A 17,013-nucleotide genomic window follows, 5' to 3' on the forward strand; every position below is an offset into this window, starting at 1 on the left:
CAAAAGCTTTCAAGAGCAGTTAATTACCTCGGGGTGATATGCAATTCAAAACCTTGAGAACAAAAACCATTTGAAAATGCAGTGGAAACACTGTTTTTCCACTTCCTTGCAATTATACTTTCATTCCTAACCGATGTTTAGGGGTGAAGAACACTTGCGTGTTCAGTTCAGTTCAGTGGCTCAGTTGTATCCGACTCTGCGACCCCATGGGTTGCAGCACCCCAGGCTTCCCTGTCCTTAAACTTGCATGGGCCATTATAAAAAGCATTACCTCAGATGACTAAGACTGATACAGAAGTACCCTTCATCCTGAAGGTGAAGGTCAAAACTCTCATGGCAGAGACTTCCCTGGTGGTCCAGTGGCTAAGATTCCACACTCCCAAAGCAGGAGGCCCAGGTTTGATCCGTGGTCAGTAAACTAGATCCTACATACTGCAACTAAGAACTTGCATGTTGCAACTAAAAAAGAAAAAAAAGGAGTGTGCTTCAAGAAAAAAGAGTGGATAAATATACTCTCTGATCTCTCTTAGCACCTGAAAATCTGCTGTTAAATCATTGGAGTGACTTAAGATTTGGTGGAAGCTTTGACTTGAGGAAGTATCATGTGCTGGGTAATTTTTAAAAGGGCAGTCTCTCTCTTCGCAGAGCCTGAGGACAGAAACCTTTGTTCTGGTCACTGGAATACTTCCAGGGCTTCACCCATTACCTGCAAAAGATGCTCGAAAGATAGTTGTGAAATAAAGTAAATGAATTCTTGGCTTTACTTTGCAAACTCTAGCTTAACTTTTTTACATAGATTTAAAAACAAGCATGAGCAGGTTTGAAAAGTCTGGCATTCCAGCCACCTCCACTGGGTCCATGCACTTTGCTCTGAACACCACTCTCCCACTGCTGGGACTCATTTGGAGGCCAATCCCCTTCTTTCCTGCCTAGGCTCACACTTGGACCATTTTGCGCAGTTTAAATCCCAGTCTCCGCGAGAGAAGAAAACACGAAGCCAGCCAACCAGGAGGCTCCCGGCTTGAGAATAGAAGTCATGAGTCATAAATTTGAGCGTTAGGACCAAGGAGCAGCCAGAGATGTGGATGTGGGGCGGTGGGGGCAGTAGGGCTATGGGGATGGAGTGGGCTGGCGAACAAGGAAGGCCACAGCCCTTCCCTGCTGAGTAGGCTCCCATGAAAATTCCCCTTTTGCTCGGCTCGATCGGGTTCCCGGAGCGCGTCGGTCAGGGTGCTGCCAAGGGTCTAGGACTGGGCGGCGCTGGCGCTGCAGGTCGCCACCCCCGCGGCCACATCACCAGGTTCTCGCTTCCCCTCGGGCTCAGGCGCCGCTGCGCGTGCGCGGGGCGGCCGCGCGGGGGCGGGGTGGGCGGCCGGGAGCCAGCGGGCCGCGGGCGCCGGCTCCGGGGCTGTCAGCTCCGGGCCGGGACGGCGCGAGGAGGCGCGCGAGAGGAAGGAGCCGCGGGCGCTGGGCAGCTGCTTCAGCCGCCGCCCGGGGGGACTAGGTGAATTCCCCTTCCGTGCCCCTGGTGCCGGTGCCTCGGTCGCGTCTGAGGAGGCGAGGTCCCTCTCCTTGCACCGCGCTCCCGTGCAGGTGATATGGAGGGAAAGTCTCGGCTCTGGCCGCGGCGCCGGGTTCGGGCGCATCCCAGGTACTGGAGGGAGGTGCGGCGGCGACGGGCTTGAGACTCGCGGCCAGGACGCGGGGAGGCCGGGGTTGGGGGAGCGGCGGGGCCGGCCCGAAGCTCTGTATCCCCTCCGGGCCCGCGGGCAGCGCCCGAGCCCGACCCGCCGCGGCTGCCCCACCTTGGGCGGGAGGGCTGGCCGGCCCTGGGCGCCCGCCGCGGAGCCGGGCAGCCGCGGTGGGTCGTCCCCGGCCCTGACACTGGACCAGACGGCGGGTGGGGGCTGAGTGATGGGTGAAGGCGAGCAGGATGGGGACGCTGCGAGGCTGACTGGGGCACACCCCAGATCCACGGCTTCAGGGCTCACAGTTGCTCCGTGTCACCGTGTTCTTTCATTTCTCTCTTTATATATGTGAAATATAGCTCAATTAAAAAAACCCCAAACGTTGATTTTTAGAAAGAGATTACGTATATGTATGTAATACACTTGTAGGTACTTTACATGTGCAATTTCTTTCCGTAAATGAACAGGTTTTTTTTAATTGAGATATACTTCACACACCGTAAAATCCATCCTTTTCAAGCACGGTCTTTAGTATTTTCACCAAGTTTTGCAACTATTACCACTGTACAGAACATTTTCATCACCCGAGAATGAAACCCTGTACCATTATCAGTCACTCCTCATTCCCTCTTATCCCACCCCATGGCAACCACTGATCTTTCTGTCTCTAAGGATTTGACTGTTGTGGAAATTTCATATAAATGGAGTCGTACTTTATGTGGCTTTTAGTGTCTGGCTTCCTTCACATAGCATAATGTTTTCAAGGTTTATCCGCGTGTGGCATTCATTGGTGCTTAACTCTTGTTTATGGCTGGATAACAGTCCCTTGTATGAGTGTACCACATTATCACAGTTTACTGGTTTTCAGTTAATGGACATTAAGGATGTTTCTAGTTTTTGGTCATTGTAAATAATGCTGCTATGAACATTTGTGTACAAGTTTTTAGGTGGGCATATGACTTCCATTGTTTTGGGTCTATATATTTAACTTTTAAGAAACCGTCAAACTTTTCCAGAGTAGCTGCACCATTTTACATTCTCATCAAACAGTGTATGAGGGTTCCAATTCCTCCACGTTCTCACCACTTGTTATTGACTATTTACTAGTTTTTATTATAGACATTCTAGTGGGAATAAAGTAGTGTTAATTTGCGTTTTTTATGGCTAAATATGTCGTGTGTCTTTTCATTTGCTTATTGGCCACTTACATATCTGCTTTGGATAAATGTCTGTTCGTATCTTCTGCCCATATCTTAATTGGGTTATTTGTCTTTTTATTGTTGAATTATGTGTTAAAAATTCTAGGTTTGGGGGGCTAGCACTGCCCGAAAAACCAAACAGCTCCATACCAAGCAACATAATGGTTGTACTTGGGGTAGGTGAATAAATGCTGTTTCAGTCTGTCTGAATACCCTGTCATTTCTTGGAAATCTTACTGACCCTTTACCCTTTCTGGAATTTTGAGAAAAGCTGCAGAAAGTGTGTTCATGACCAAAGGCAAGAGAGACCACACCCAGTTAGCATTTTCATGTGTTCTGTGCTCGGTTTGAAAAGTTCCTGTTATCACTTTAATTTCAAGTAATTTATTTTGGTGGCTAGCTAAGCAAACTAATAAAAAAATAGCAAACACTAATTCCTCAATTAAAATTTCACGTATCTCTCAGGCAAAGTGAAAGATCTTATTATCCTAAGTTTGTGTAATCTTTGTTATAGCTCTATTCTTATTTGGGTGGCAAATAAGTATTTTTCATGGCGCTGAAGTTAAGAACCACTTGGAGCTGAATGAATGCTACTTTGCCTATTTTTGTGTTTTTTTTTTTCTGAGTACACACAAATTCAATTTCAGGCTTAGGTCTTTCTTACAAAAACCCCTGAAAAAGACATGATTTTGCCTCCCAGGAATTCAAGTCATTTTTCTTTTACTCTAATATGACTGTTCTAAAGTATACTACCAAATTTCAGAAATGTTATGGAAAATAAAATTAAAGATTTTCAAGTGGAATTAATGGATAAACAACCTATTCAAAGTGTGTGAAGAGCCATCCATCCTGTTCTTCAACTAGTGAACTTTAAACAATGGGAGTGTTATTTAACCCCATTACGCCTCGTTGACCTCATTAGTAGAATGAGGCAATAATTGCAATATATAACCTGAGTGAATGTTTTTGTTTTACCTAATGGAATGATTATCAAATATACTTAAAGTATAACCTATCCAATCTAATGTTGATTGTCATTGACTTGCCCAATCAATGATTAAGTATCCTGTAGCTAGAGATGCTTTCCCAAGTTGATTTTCTCTGTCCTCTTGGGTTTTTTGTGTCACTTAAGGACTGAAAATTGGGGAAAATGTGGCAACAACTTTGGGGATATGATCTTTGGGAGAGCTGGTCAGAGCAGACCTGACTCCTTTAGGGGAAATTTAGGCACCCCTCATCTTTTCTCTGAAATTACTGTGGTTAGATGTCTATAGCTTAAAAATGTATGTGTGTATAAAATAAAACATATATGTATCTCTGGTGGTGGTGGTTTAGTCACTAACTCATGTTCGACTCTTGTGACACCATGGACTGTAACCTGCCAGGCTCCTGTGTCCATGGGATTTCCCAGGCAAGAATACTGGAGTGGGTTGCCCTTCCCTTCTCCAGGAAATCTTCCTGACCCAGGGATTGAACCTTCATTGCAGGCAGATTCTTTACTGCTAAGCCACCCGGGAAGCCCAGATGTATTTCTAGGAGGGTTTAAAAGCTAGGGTTGTCAGTTATTTTATCTTAATGTGAATGGATTTAGTCAGATTGCTTTCCTGTTGATCAGCTGCACTGAGAAAGTGGGAGTTTTGGTGTGAAGAGGAAGAGGAGAGTTTAGTGGTATGGGCTCAAGGAACATTTTGGAGGTTTGAGAAAAATTTGCTTATTTCTAGAAGTGTGGGTGTTGAAAATGAAGATCTTCGGGCAGCATAAAGGGATTTGGAAGATGAGAAAAGAGAAGCAAGAAGGAAAATTTGGAAGGGAAGGTTGTAGTATACAAAGACAGATTCAACTTGTTCAGACAGTTTTGCCCAAGAAAAATTCAAAAGAAGTGGAAGAAACCTTAGCTTTCATGCCATTCCCTTCCCTTTCGTCCCACCTTGGTCCAAATGTTGCTGTTCTCCTGGGACCCAGGAATCAGTCTGGGATGATTGTTGTTACTATTCCTGATTACATCTCTTCTGTCTCCCGACTTTGCAGATTGAGATCAGATTCATGAAGCCAGGTGAGAATTATAGTACTATTAAAATACAGTTTAATTTTTCATTTCTGGTAAAGCTGGTTTGGAGAGTTTACCTTAGACTCATATTTACTGTGTTCCTTCTTACTTTATCTGCACAGATGATTGTCTAGCACCTAAAAAACTGCGGGTCTCTCCTGCAGGTACAGAAAGCCCTGTCTCAGAAAGATTTCCTCATAGGATTTGGAAGGGAAAAGAAAACTTTCTCTTCTTGAAGACAAGTAGATTCAAGAATCAGTGAGAACTCAGGGGTGAGGCCTGTCTGGAATATTGACCTTTATTCTTTTTTTCCTCATTTATTATTTTTTTATTGGAGTATAATTACTTTACAATGTTGTATTAGTTTCTGCTGTACAACAAAGTGAATCAGCTATACGAATACATATATAGCCTCCCTCTTAAATCTTCCTCCCCCATCCCCATGTCAACCCTCTAGTTATCACAGATCTGAGCTCCCTATGCTATACAGCATCTTCCCACTAACTATCTAATCTCATCTCAGCCATTAGCTAAGTCACTTTGCTCTAAGGAGTGAAGTGAAGTTGCTCAGTCATGTCTGACTCTTTGTGACCCCATGGACTATAGCCTACCATGCTCCTCCATCCATGGGATTTTCCAGGCAAGAGTACTAGAGTGGGTTCCCATTTCCTTCTCCAGAGGATCTTCCTGACCCAGGGATCGAACCTGGGTCTACTGCATTGTAGGCAGACTCTTTACCGTTTGAGCCACCAGGGAAGTCCACTTTGCTCTAGGAGGAACTAATTGATAAAATAGGGAGAAAGCAAAGTGTCCCTTTAATCCTGTTTTCTCCTACTTAGAGGAGTGAAAGTTCTGTTGTTCTGGCAGAGAGGGAAATAAGCAGCTGTCCTCTCATCAGTTAAGTGTGTGTGGAGGTAATAGTATTTTGCAGGCTAGCTTAGGAGCCTAATCACCACTTACACAGTTGGAACTGAGCATATATTTTCCTTGGAACTAGCTAAACCTCTTAACAGTTTTTAAGTGGGTGCTCATTTCATCATGTGGTTAAATATTAACATATAGATTATTCAAGTTCATTTCCTCACTTGTTTTACTCCTCAAACATTGATTGAGGGCCTAATCTGTAGCAGGCACTGGGTGTGGCTCTCAGGCTTCAGCAATGAACAAGAATGGGTCCTGATGCTCATGGGATTTACATCTTAGAAAGACAGGCCATGTACAATTACAGTAAAGCTTAATGAACATTAGAAGCATAGAGTATTAGGAACACAGAAGACAGAGAACTAATCTAAGAGGGTCAGGGAAGTGATGTTTATGAGCTCAGGTCACAAAGTAGAATAGGAAGTAGCCAGAAAAAAGGAAAGAATGAGGATGAGCAAGAATGTTTCAGACAGAAAGAATGTATGGAAAGGCCTAGAAGTGAGAGAGAGAGTGTGCATGTGTGCTAAGTTGCTTCAATTGTGTCTGACTCTTTGCGACCCCATGGACTATAAAACCCCAGCAGGCTCCTCCGTCCATGGGACTCTCCAGGCAAGAACACTGGAGTGGGTGCCATGCCCTCCTCCAGGGGGTCTTCGGGGCCCAGGGATCGAACCCGTGCCTCCCTCATGTCCGGCACTGGCAGGTGGGTTCTTTACCACTAGTGCCACCTGGGAAGCTTGAGAGAGAGTGTGGTATATGCTAAAGTGCTATTTTTCAAACTGCAGTACCTAAGCACTGACCAGGAACTTATAAAACCAGTTTAGTGGTTGTAACCTGTATGTTTTTAAAAAGAAACAAAATAAAAAATAAATGTGTCGTATACTGATACTTTAGTAAATGACAGTGTATAAAAGTTTGAAAATCCCTATAATAGAGGAAACAGAAGTGCAGTGTGACCACAACCCAAGATCTTGGGTAGGTGGGGATGATGACGCAAGGTTTAGTTACCCTTTTCAAGATTTTCTTTTAAAGATTTTGGATTTCTCTTACAGGAAATGAGAAGCCATCCAAAAGTTTTAGTCAGCACCTGCATAGATTAATATTTTCTAAGGATCACTTTGAATACCTAGGTTTCCTTTATTCAAACATAAACTCCACCTTCCTTGGCCTTGACAGGTATTCCAAAATCTGGTTCCAGTTTCTTCTAAAGCATATTTCTGTTTTTGATATTGGAACTTCTCATTTCATAAAGATTTGTGGTTTATAAACATGCCTTTGCACCAAGAGAGAGAGGCCCATGAGAGCAGATCTTTCTTCTGTCTTGTTCACACAGAAGCATAGTGCTCTGTACCTGGCAGGGACTAAGCAAATCTTTGCTGATAGAGTCTGAATACCCTTAATGTTAGTAGTAGAAATGACCTTGATATTTCTAGCCATCCTTGCTTTTAGAACTTTTACATATTAGCACGAATGACCTTGGTGTCTAGCAATCCTTGCTTTTGGAAAAAAGAAAAAGGGTTTATTAGAAATTCTTTTTGCCCAGTTGGAAACCTTAGTGATGGAACCCCATTCACTTATTTAAAAGATAATTTAGTAAAAAGTACTCTTATATTATATTAAAACAGTAATAGAGATAAGAAAAAGAACAACACACTTTCTGACTTTGAGGTTTCACCTTCCAAGGAGTACAGAGCATTAACCGATTGTTCACAGGCAGAGGCAATCCAGCAACCATTTATATTTTGTTTGAACAGACAGGCATTCTCTGAGCCCTCACCAAAAGGTAGTTTTATAAAGATGGCTGGGAACAAGAGAATAAATTAGGTCAAGATGTATCAATCATAGGAGCTTAATGGAGAGGCAACAAAAAATAGATTTTGATCTTAGAAGTAAAAATAGAACATCCTTATACCCCATAGAACTTCCAAATAAGAATTTAATGATGTTAGTTTGTTGCCAGAGAATGATTGTACTGTCACAGTACTGTGACTTCACAGAATTAGATTGTGAAACCCAACTGTGAAGAAAGATTCTTTCAGTGTATGGTTTTGATAAGTGGCAAGAGAAGTTATGAAAAATTCATGAAAGGTAGAGCGCTTTCAAGTTCTGTTTCAGATTTCTCTTTAATACATTTTTTGAGATGTGGAAACTTTGCTGATTAGTTTGATAAGTTAGATTTTATGTATCTTAATCATGAATGCTGGAATCAAAATCTTGGTACTGTAGAATGGCAAGTATTAAAAAATACTCATTGAATTTTATATATTTTTTATGTTCTAGAGAGTCTTATTTTAAGCCATGATTTATAGAACTTAGTTGGAAACCATTAACTAACTTGTATAAATTTATCCTAAGCAAATCATTCTAAATATGGGAAAGTCTTATGCACAGAGATGTTCATTTTCATTGCGATGTAATTTAGTTTAAAAAGTATCCTGCAATTATAAGTAAGTGATTGATTAAAATGTAGCAATCCACTTGAAGAAATTGAACCATTAAAAAATGCTTTTTTTAGAGCAATGGTGTCGTATTTATTTTTAAAGTCTAGAAAGTAAAAAGTGCTCAATATAAATAACAGTTCAAATAATATAAAAATATGCAAGATTTAAAAAGTGAAAATATTACTTCAAGTTCCTCCTTACTATGTTCCCCAACCTAGGCCAACCCAAAGGTCAGTGCTCTGAGCCCTTTGGCATCTGTGCTTCCAGACATTTTTCTAACCCAGGTTTTTTCAGATTGTGGTCCAAGGAGGGCCTTTGGAGTCTTCTCAAGTCAGATAAGGTGGGGACTGAGTGGGGCTTCAGAGTACCTGTTTTCTATCAATATAGTGGGGTTTCATGTCGGGTTTAATTTAAACACAGAATTCTCCTGCATTAAAATAAATGTTTAAAAACAAATCAGCCTAATTCAGAAAAGGAAATCCTAACCCCCCGGAAAAGAATTCCATGTCTTTGGTTTACTGTTTTTGCTGCTTGGTGATGTGGATCTTCTGCTCTGACCTGCCTGTTCATTTCCCCAGGAGTTGTCTGCCTGGTTACCAGCCACCTTGTTAGAATGCATTTTCCCCTCTTTTTTCCCATCTCTCTAACTCTTACTTGTTATTTAAGGTTCAACTCATCATCGTTTCTTTTGCTCCTTTTAACATTTTTAGTGGACGCCCCCTGTGTAATACTGAATAGGGCTTCCCTGGTGGCTCAGTGGTAAAGAATCTGCCTGCCGATGCAGGCGACACAGGTTGATTGGGGAAGATCCCCTGGAGGAGGAAATGGCCACCCACTCCAGTATTCTTGCCTGAAAAATCCCAAGGACAGGAGAGCCTGGCAGGCTACAGTCCATGGTGTTGCAGAAGTCAGATGCGACTTAGCGACCAAACAACGAGTGGGGAATATACAGAATTTTGTATCAAGAGCTCACAGACTAGTAAAAGGCAACTGAACTTCATATAAGTAAGTGCAATTACTGTAAAGTAAGAGCATTTGAGGGGCAGATATTAAAGGTATAAATAGTCTTTTTTACACTATCTTATATAGCACTTTTAAGTGTATGACTCTTTGCGACCCTGTGGACTGTAGCTAACCAGGTCCCTCTGTCCGTGGATTTCTCCAGGCAAGAATACTGGAGTGTGCCACTTATAAAATGGTCAATTTATGGTATAATTACATTTCTGGGTCTTCAGTAACTTCGTTTATTGAGTAAGACAAGATAATGTACTTGAGAATTAGGGAGTGAGACATGAGAAGAAGCTGTTTCCATTCCTGAGCCATCAATTGTGTTCAAAGAGAGCTTGAATCCAGTTTAATCCATCCAGTGCTGGGCATGAGTGGACTTGGGAGGGAGCACTAGCAGGCCTTGGTTCTGTATTCCTCATCTCCGACCACTCCCACTGCTGTACGGGGGATGACTGTCATTTCTTCTTTATCGTTAGCTGGTTCAAAAATTGTGAATTTGAGTCCTGTGTCTTTATCTATTCTGAAAATATTTATTTATTTTTGGCTATGCTGAGGCTTCGTTGCTGTGCAGGCTTTCTCTTGTTGCAGAGAGCGGAGGATACTCTCTTGTTGCAGAGCACAGGCTTTTGGTGCGCAGGGTTCAGTAGTTGCAGCATGTGGGCTCCAGAGCACAGGCTCAGAAGTTGCCGCCCAAGGGCTTAATTGCTTCTCAGTGTGTGGAATCTTCCCGGGTCAGGGGTTGAACCCATGTCTCCTGCATTGGCAGGTAGAGTCTTTAGCACTGAGCCAGCAGGGAAGCCTGCTGCTGCTGCTAAGTCACTTTAGTCGTGTCCGACTCTGTGTGACCCCATAGACGGCAGCCCACCAGGCTCCCCCATCCCTGGGATTCTTCAGGCAAGAACACTGGAGTGGGTTGCCATTTCCTTCTCCAATGCATGAAAGTGAAAAGTGAAAGCGAAGTCGCTCAGTCGTGTCCGACTATTTGCGACCCCATGGACTGCAGCCCACCAGGCTCCTCTGTCCATGGGATTTTCCAGGCTCTTTATTTTACTTTGTAACTTGGGCATTTCTGAGACTCAGTTTCCTGAGCTATAGTGTATGAACATGCCTATCTCCTAGGTTTTCAGAAAAGATGACCCAAGTACTCACCAATGAAGCCTCTTCTTTTTGCTTTCAGTGGTTTTGTTGTCTTAGCAGAAGGTCCCCAACCTTTTTGGTACCAGGGACCGGTTTTGTGGAAGACAGTTTTTCCACGGATCAGGGAGGGGGTGGGGGTGGTTTTGAAATGATTCAAGTGCATTACATTTATTGTGCACTTTATTTCTATTATTACTATATCAGCTCCACTCAGATTATCAGGTATTAGATCCCAGAGGTTGGGGACCCCTGTTCTAAAGAATGAGTGATTGTTCTCCTTTCTTTCGGGTTTAAGTTTTTAAATATTTTGTAGGACGTATGGATTAGACTCTAGTTCTTTTTTTTTTTTTTTTTCTGGCCATGCCGTACGGCTTTCAGGATCTTAGGTCCCGGACCAGGGATTGAACCTGCGCCCCTTGTACTGAAAGCATGAAGTTCTAACCACTGAACCGCCAGGGAAGTCCCTGACTAGTTCTTTGAAGAAGTGTTTTTTTGTTGTTTTTTTTTTAGTTCAAGAGTGGCTTTTTGATAAGCTATTCATATTCCTGGTAAGGTACAAATAAACAGTATAGGAAGGTATTAAGGCCAACATTTAGTGGAGAAATAAATCTTTTTCATTATTAGCCAGTGTATTCTCCTGGGATTTTAAGCAGACTGTCGTATCTATGATCAAGAAAGCAAAATTAACAGGTAGAACCAGAGTCCACAGCCTGGCCTACTTGCTTCATTTTATGTGCCGCTTTCCTCTGTCTTTTACATAACAAACAAAGAATTTTTATGGTAACATTCTAGTACTTTTGGAAAAAGAAAAGTCGGAAAATTCTTGTCTGTTATTTCTGGATTGTGGGTTTCAGAATAACCTCAGGCAAACTCATGATGGATTCTTTGTAGTATTTCTTGCTCTGGTTGAGCAGACTTAGTTCTCTAATCTAGAATAAACCTTACAGTGATGGTTTACGGTTGTTTGCTTTATTTGTAAATTATAAAAATGTTGCTTAGATATCTTTTAGAAGTAAAAAAGTACATTAGATGTGATATTTAAATTTAACAACAGTATCAGAGCTACTTCCTATTCCAGGTTTCATTTTCTTTTTTTCTTTTAGGAGATTGTGGTTTCCCAAAGATCTGTGTTGTTCAGTATCTATAATATGTACCATTTGGTCTCTGTATATACTAGTCATTATGAAAGTGAAAGTGAAGTCGCTTAGTTGTGTTCAACTCTTTGCGACCCCATGGACTGTAGCCTACCAGGCTCCTCTGTCCATGGGATTTTCCAGGCAACGGTACTGGAGTGGATTGACATTTCCTTCTCCAGGGGATCTTCCCAACCCAGGGATTGAACCCAGGTCTCCCACATTGTAGATAGACGCTTTACTGTCTGAGCCACCAGGGAAGTCATTATAGATATATAATATTTTATAGCATGCTGGCAGTTTAATTTAATGAAAAGTAGGATGAGGACAGTGTACAAAATGTAAATATTAAACTTCAGTTGACTTTTTAGAGAAAGTTGAAACAAAACAGTTGATCTGAAAATTATAAGGCAGGGGTTTAATATAGCAATGTGTAACTGGTATATTCCTAATTATGGGGAGAAAGAGGTAGAAAGTTAGGTTATGAGCCCTTTATAAAAAGTGTAGAGTAATAGTGATGAGTAATGATGATGATAACTAGCTAATATTTATTGAAGACTCAATACACTGTTCTAAGCATATTACATGTAGTAAAGTACTTAATCTTCACAGTAACATGTGGAGGAGATAATTTTCCCTTGAAGAAACTGAGGAATAGAGGCATAAGTCCTATAGCTAGTGAAAGTCAGAATTTAAGCCAAACCAGGGTTTCCCTGGTGGCTCAGTGGTAAAGAATCCTCCTGCAATGCAGGACACGCGGGTTCAATGCTGGCCTGGGTTGGGAAGATGCCCTGGAGGAAGAAATGGCAACCCACTTCAGTATTCTTGCCTGGGAAATCCCATGGACAGAGGAGCCTAGTGGGCTACAGTCCAGGGGGTTGAAAAAGAGACAGCACTTACTGGCTAAACAACAACAACAAAGTTTGACTTTGGAGACCAATCTCTTAACTACTGTCAGTATCCTTAGTGTGTTGACACTTCTTCACATTTAATTTTTTGCAAGCAAATCATCTCTCTTAATTGAAGTGTGAAGATTTGCTGAATAAGTCACTTGAAATATCCCCATAAAACCACTCAATGCAAGTCATGTTATCAGTTTATTCATCTAATGAAAGCATGGCAAATATCTCAGGAAGCTTTGTACAGTTTCAAACATGGCGTAAAGCATTTGCCAGTGATTCCACATGAATAATACAACTTTGAACAAGCAGTTAATATTGTCCCTTTCAAAATGTGTTAGACTGAAATCTCTGTATTCAAGTCTGAGATTTTGATTATGCATAGATTTTATCATCTGAGTTTAAACTCATATTGTTCCTTGGAAAAAAGCCTATTCTTTCCTCAGTCTCTGGGGGCAGTGCTTAATAGACAGTCTTGCTTCCCTGGTGACTCAGACGGTGAAGAATGTGCCTGCAGTGCGGGAGACCTGGGTTTGATTCCTGGGTCAGGAAGATCCCCGGAAGAAGGACATGGCAACCCACTCCGGTATTCTTGCCTGGAGAATCCCCATGGACAGAGGAGCCTGGTGGGCTACAGTCCATGGGATCGCAAAGAGTTGGACACAACTGAGCGACTAAGCACACACACAGGCATGTGTTTGAGCATTAGTGAGGGGGCGCCAAAAGACACAAAAACATTTAAATAATGTTCTGTAATTTTTTATATGTGTATATATATCTCAGATTATTTTCCATTATAGGTTATTACAAGATATTGAATATAGTTTCCTGTGCTAAATAGTAGATCCTTGTGGCTTATCTGTTTTAGGTATGGTGGTTTATATCTGTTAATCTCATACTTCTAATTTATCACTTCCCCTCCCTCCCTTCCCCTTTGGTAATGTGCTTGTTTTCTATGATTGTGAGTCTGTTTCTGTTTGGTTTATAGATTCATTTGTATTATTTTTTAAGATTCCACATATAGTGATATCATATGTTTGTTTTTCTCTGACTTACTTCACTCAGTATAATCTCTAGGTCCATCCAGGTTGCTGCAAATGGCATTCTTTCTTTCTTTTTAGTACATTCATCATTGAATAATATCCATTAATCTGTCAGTGGACATTTAGGTTGCTTCCATGTCTTGGCTATTGTAAATAGTACTGCTGTGAACACTGAGGTGAGTTAGAATTTTCATATTTTCTGGATATTATGCCTAGGAGTGAGACTGCTAGATCATATGGCAATTCTATTTTTAGTTCTTTTTTAAGGAACCTCCATGTTATTTTCCATAGTGACTGCACCAATTTACATACCCACAAAGAAAAAAAAACCACAACAAAACGCTGTAGGAGGGTTTGTTTTTCTGCACACCCTCTTCAACATTTGTTATTTTTAGACTTTTTGGTGGTGGCCATTCTGACCAGTGTGAAATGATACTTCATTGTGGTTTTGATTTGTGTCTCTCTAATATGTTGTTGCCCGTTGGCCATCTGTTAATGTTTTGTAGTCTTTAAAGAAACAATGAGATGGTCTTTCTAGGAAAAGTCACAGCTTGTTATGACTCTTACTTAGTTTGGAGTTATTATCATTTTGAATTATTGAGGGAAAGTCCATTTTGAATTATATGTGATGGATCATAGGAGAGGCACACCATGGACTTGGTGGCACCCTGGCCCTGCCTTGGAGCTTGGTGAGATAGATGCAGTTATGTATCCACGATCATCTAACAATATAAAATATAAATGAAATCACTTCTATGAATGCAGCAGAATGTTAGTTTTCTGGAAGCTGTTTAGGATGTGTTAATGAATGAAGACTATTGCCTTTTAGTCGTGTTCCTGTTGGGAAACTGTGGAGGGGGATAAAGTAGGAAAAATAAATCTTAGAGCCCCTGAGAGTTTTAGAAAGAGGAAATTATAAGTAGCTGTTAAAAATAACTTTGTAGAATACTGATAAGAAAGTCTTTTGGTATTTTACAAAATGCAAAAGCAGGATGCCAAACAGTGTGTATAATATGAGTGTACTTTTGGTTTAAACATATATGTATATATAGAAAAAATATAGCAAAGTTATCATATATACTATTATATCATCAGGGATTATCTCTGGATGGTGGGTTTCTAAAGTAAACAATTCTTGTTTGTCCTTTGGGTTTCTCCCCCACGCCCCCCCTTTTTTTTTGGAATTTAACACACATTCTGTGAAAACCAGAATAGTAAAAGAGAACTCCACGCCACTGGACGTCAGAAACACCATTTCAAACAAGCTGAGAAAGAAAGGTAGTCAAGTGACTTTAACTACCTGAGGATAGTTTTAGTTTGAACTTCAAGTTGGACTTAAAGCCTTTGGGCTCCTTTTTTTTTTTTTTTTTTTAAGTCGTATTTGAACAAGAAAGTATGCAGCCCTGACCAAAGGGTAGAGACATGGTTTCAGAGAGTAAAGATACTGAAAGAGTTAGATCATTCTTTGAGGCTGATGCCAAGATAGTTGACTAATGTAACTCCGTGTACCTGTGGTTCACCTTCCGAAGAGTCTTTTGCCGTGAGTTTGTGTGCTTGAGTGGACTTCACAGCACCAGGTACCAGGGAGCAGTATTGAGGGAAAGTCCAGTCTGGGAACGTGGAAGATTGGCTTCATCTCCCTGGGTGATGCCATGGTGAAGGTGTCCCAGTGAGGGAAGGTGATGCTAGACCCCCACCTGAGGAAGACCTGGCTCCATGTGGGGGCTGTCCTGTTCCATCACCTAGTGGAAGGTAGAGTAATTTAGTGTGGCCTGCTCATCTAGATGTGGTGTGCCACTTCACCTCCGGGACAAGGGGAGGAACCAGGGTCCCTAGAGGAATAGAAGTGCTCTGAGTAAATACCGGGTATGGAATCACCGTGAAAATGATGGGGCACTCTTGGTCTTTAAAGAAAGAAAAATGTTAACCTTACCCATGGCATATCACGTTTCCCTTTGCCTTTTCTTAGAAAGAAGATTTTTGCTTTGACATATGATTATCTTTTCTGTACTTCACAATTCTGGAAGGTTTTATATTCAGCTTTCAGTTTAATTATGCAAAGAATAAAGTATATCTTTTAAGTTGTCTGCAGAAGTGTGTTCGGATTTTTCAAACTGAATTCTCTTTAAGAGTATAAGGATGTCATTTCAGTTCAGTTCAGTCGCTCAGTTGTGTCCAACTCCCTGCGACCCCATGAATCCCAGCATGCCAGACCTCCCTGTCCATCACCAACTCCCAGAGTTCACTCAGACTCACGTCCATCGAGTTGGTGATGCCATCCAGCCATCTCATCCTCTGTCGTCCCCTTCTCCTCCTGCCCCCAATCCCTCCCAGCAACAGAGTCTTTTCCAATGAGTCAACTCTTCGCATGAGGTGGCCAAAGTACTGGAGTTTCAGCTTTAGCATCGTTCCTTCCAAAGAAATCCCAGGGCTGATCTCCTTCAGAATGGACTGGTTGGATCTCCTTGCAGTCCAAGGGACTCTCAAGTGTCTTCTCCAACACCACAGTTCAAAAGCATCAATTCTTCAGCGCTCGGCCTTCTTCATAGTCCAACTCTCACATCCGTACATGACCACAGGAAAAACCATAGCCTTGACTAGACGGACCTTAGTCGGCAAAGTAAGGTCTCTGCTTTTGAATATGCTATCTAGGTTGGTCATAACTTTTCTTCCAAGGAGTAAGCATCTTAAGGCTAAAATATGGAAGTATACTCTAGAGAGTTCTGAATAATAATTTGTCCTCATTTGAAATGCCGGAGTTCATCTTATCCTATTATGTTACCTAGTATCTATATTTAAGTATTTCAGATTTGTAAATGCCAGAGAAAAGCAGTAAGGAAATATATTATTTATGTTTTATTCTCATGTACACTACCTTTTACACAAAGGTGTTGAGTCACTTTGTAAAAACAGCTACAAGAAGTACTGGTTTTAAAAAAAAGTGATGAAGCCAGTACAAGATAAAATAAAACTAAGAATGTAACATTCAGTTCAGTTCAGTTCAGTCGCTCAGTTGTGTCCGACTCTTTGCGATCCCATGAATCGCAGCACGCCAGGCCTCCCTGTCCATCACCAACTCCTGGAGTTTACTGAGACTCATGTCCATCGAGTCGGTGATGCTATCCAGCCATCTTATCTTCTGTCGTCCCCTTCTCCTCCTGCCCCCAATCCCTCCCAGCATCAGCGTCTTTTCCAGTGAGTCAGCTCTTCGCATGAGGTGGCCAAAGTATTAAGGTGAATAACTTGATCATGAATTTGAGTTTCAGGTGTGGCTGTAGATTTCCTGTTGCTGAAGTAAAGTAAAAGGGTGGCTCAGGCTTTGTTTTGTTTTGTTTTTGGCCATGTGGCTTGTGGGATCCTAGTTCTTCAACAAGGAGACCAAGGATTGAACCTAGACACCCTGCAGTGGGAGCTGGGAGTCCTAACCACTGGAGCACCAGGGACATCTAAAGGGTGGCTCAATCTTTATTAAAGAGAAAGAAAAATGCCAGTTTTCA

At 41.7% G+C, this 17,013-nt stretch overlaps 1 protein-coding gene across 2 annotated transcripts in view; it reads left to right on the forward strand.

The window, feature by feature from the left end:
- The first annotated feature begins 1,391 nt into the window (after positions 1–1,391).
- SLC41A2 (solute carrier family 41 member 2) overlaps positions 1,392–17,013 on the forward strand; it is a 145,276-nt gene continuing 129,654 nt past the window's right edge. The window contains exon 1 of one of the 2 annotated variants that reach the window (XM_040234822.1): positions 1,392–1,651. The gene's annotated coding sequence lies outside the window, so the exon portion shown is untranslated. The remainder of the gene's footprint in view (positions 1,652–17,013) is intronic. The other variant, XM_040234825.1, reaches the window with a different exon arrangement.

Source organism: Oryx dammah, unplaced genomic scaffold (genome assembly GCF_014754425.2).
Source record: "Oryx dammah isolate SB20612 unplaced genomic scaffold, SCBI_Odam_1.1 HiC_scaffold_29, whole genome shotgun sequence".
Lineage (NCBI taxonomy): Eukaryota > Metazoa > Chordata > Mammalia > Artiodactyla > Bovidae > Oryx > Oryx dammah.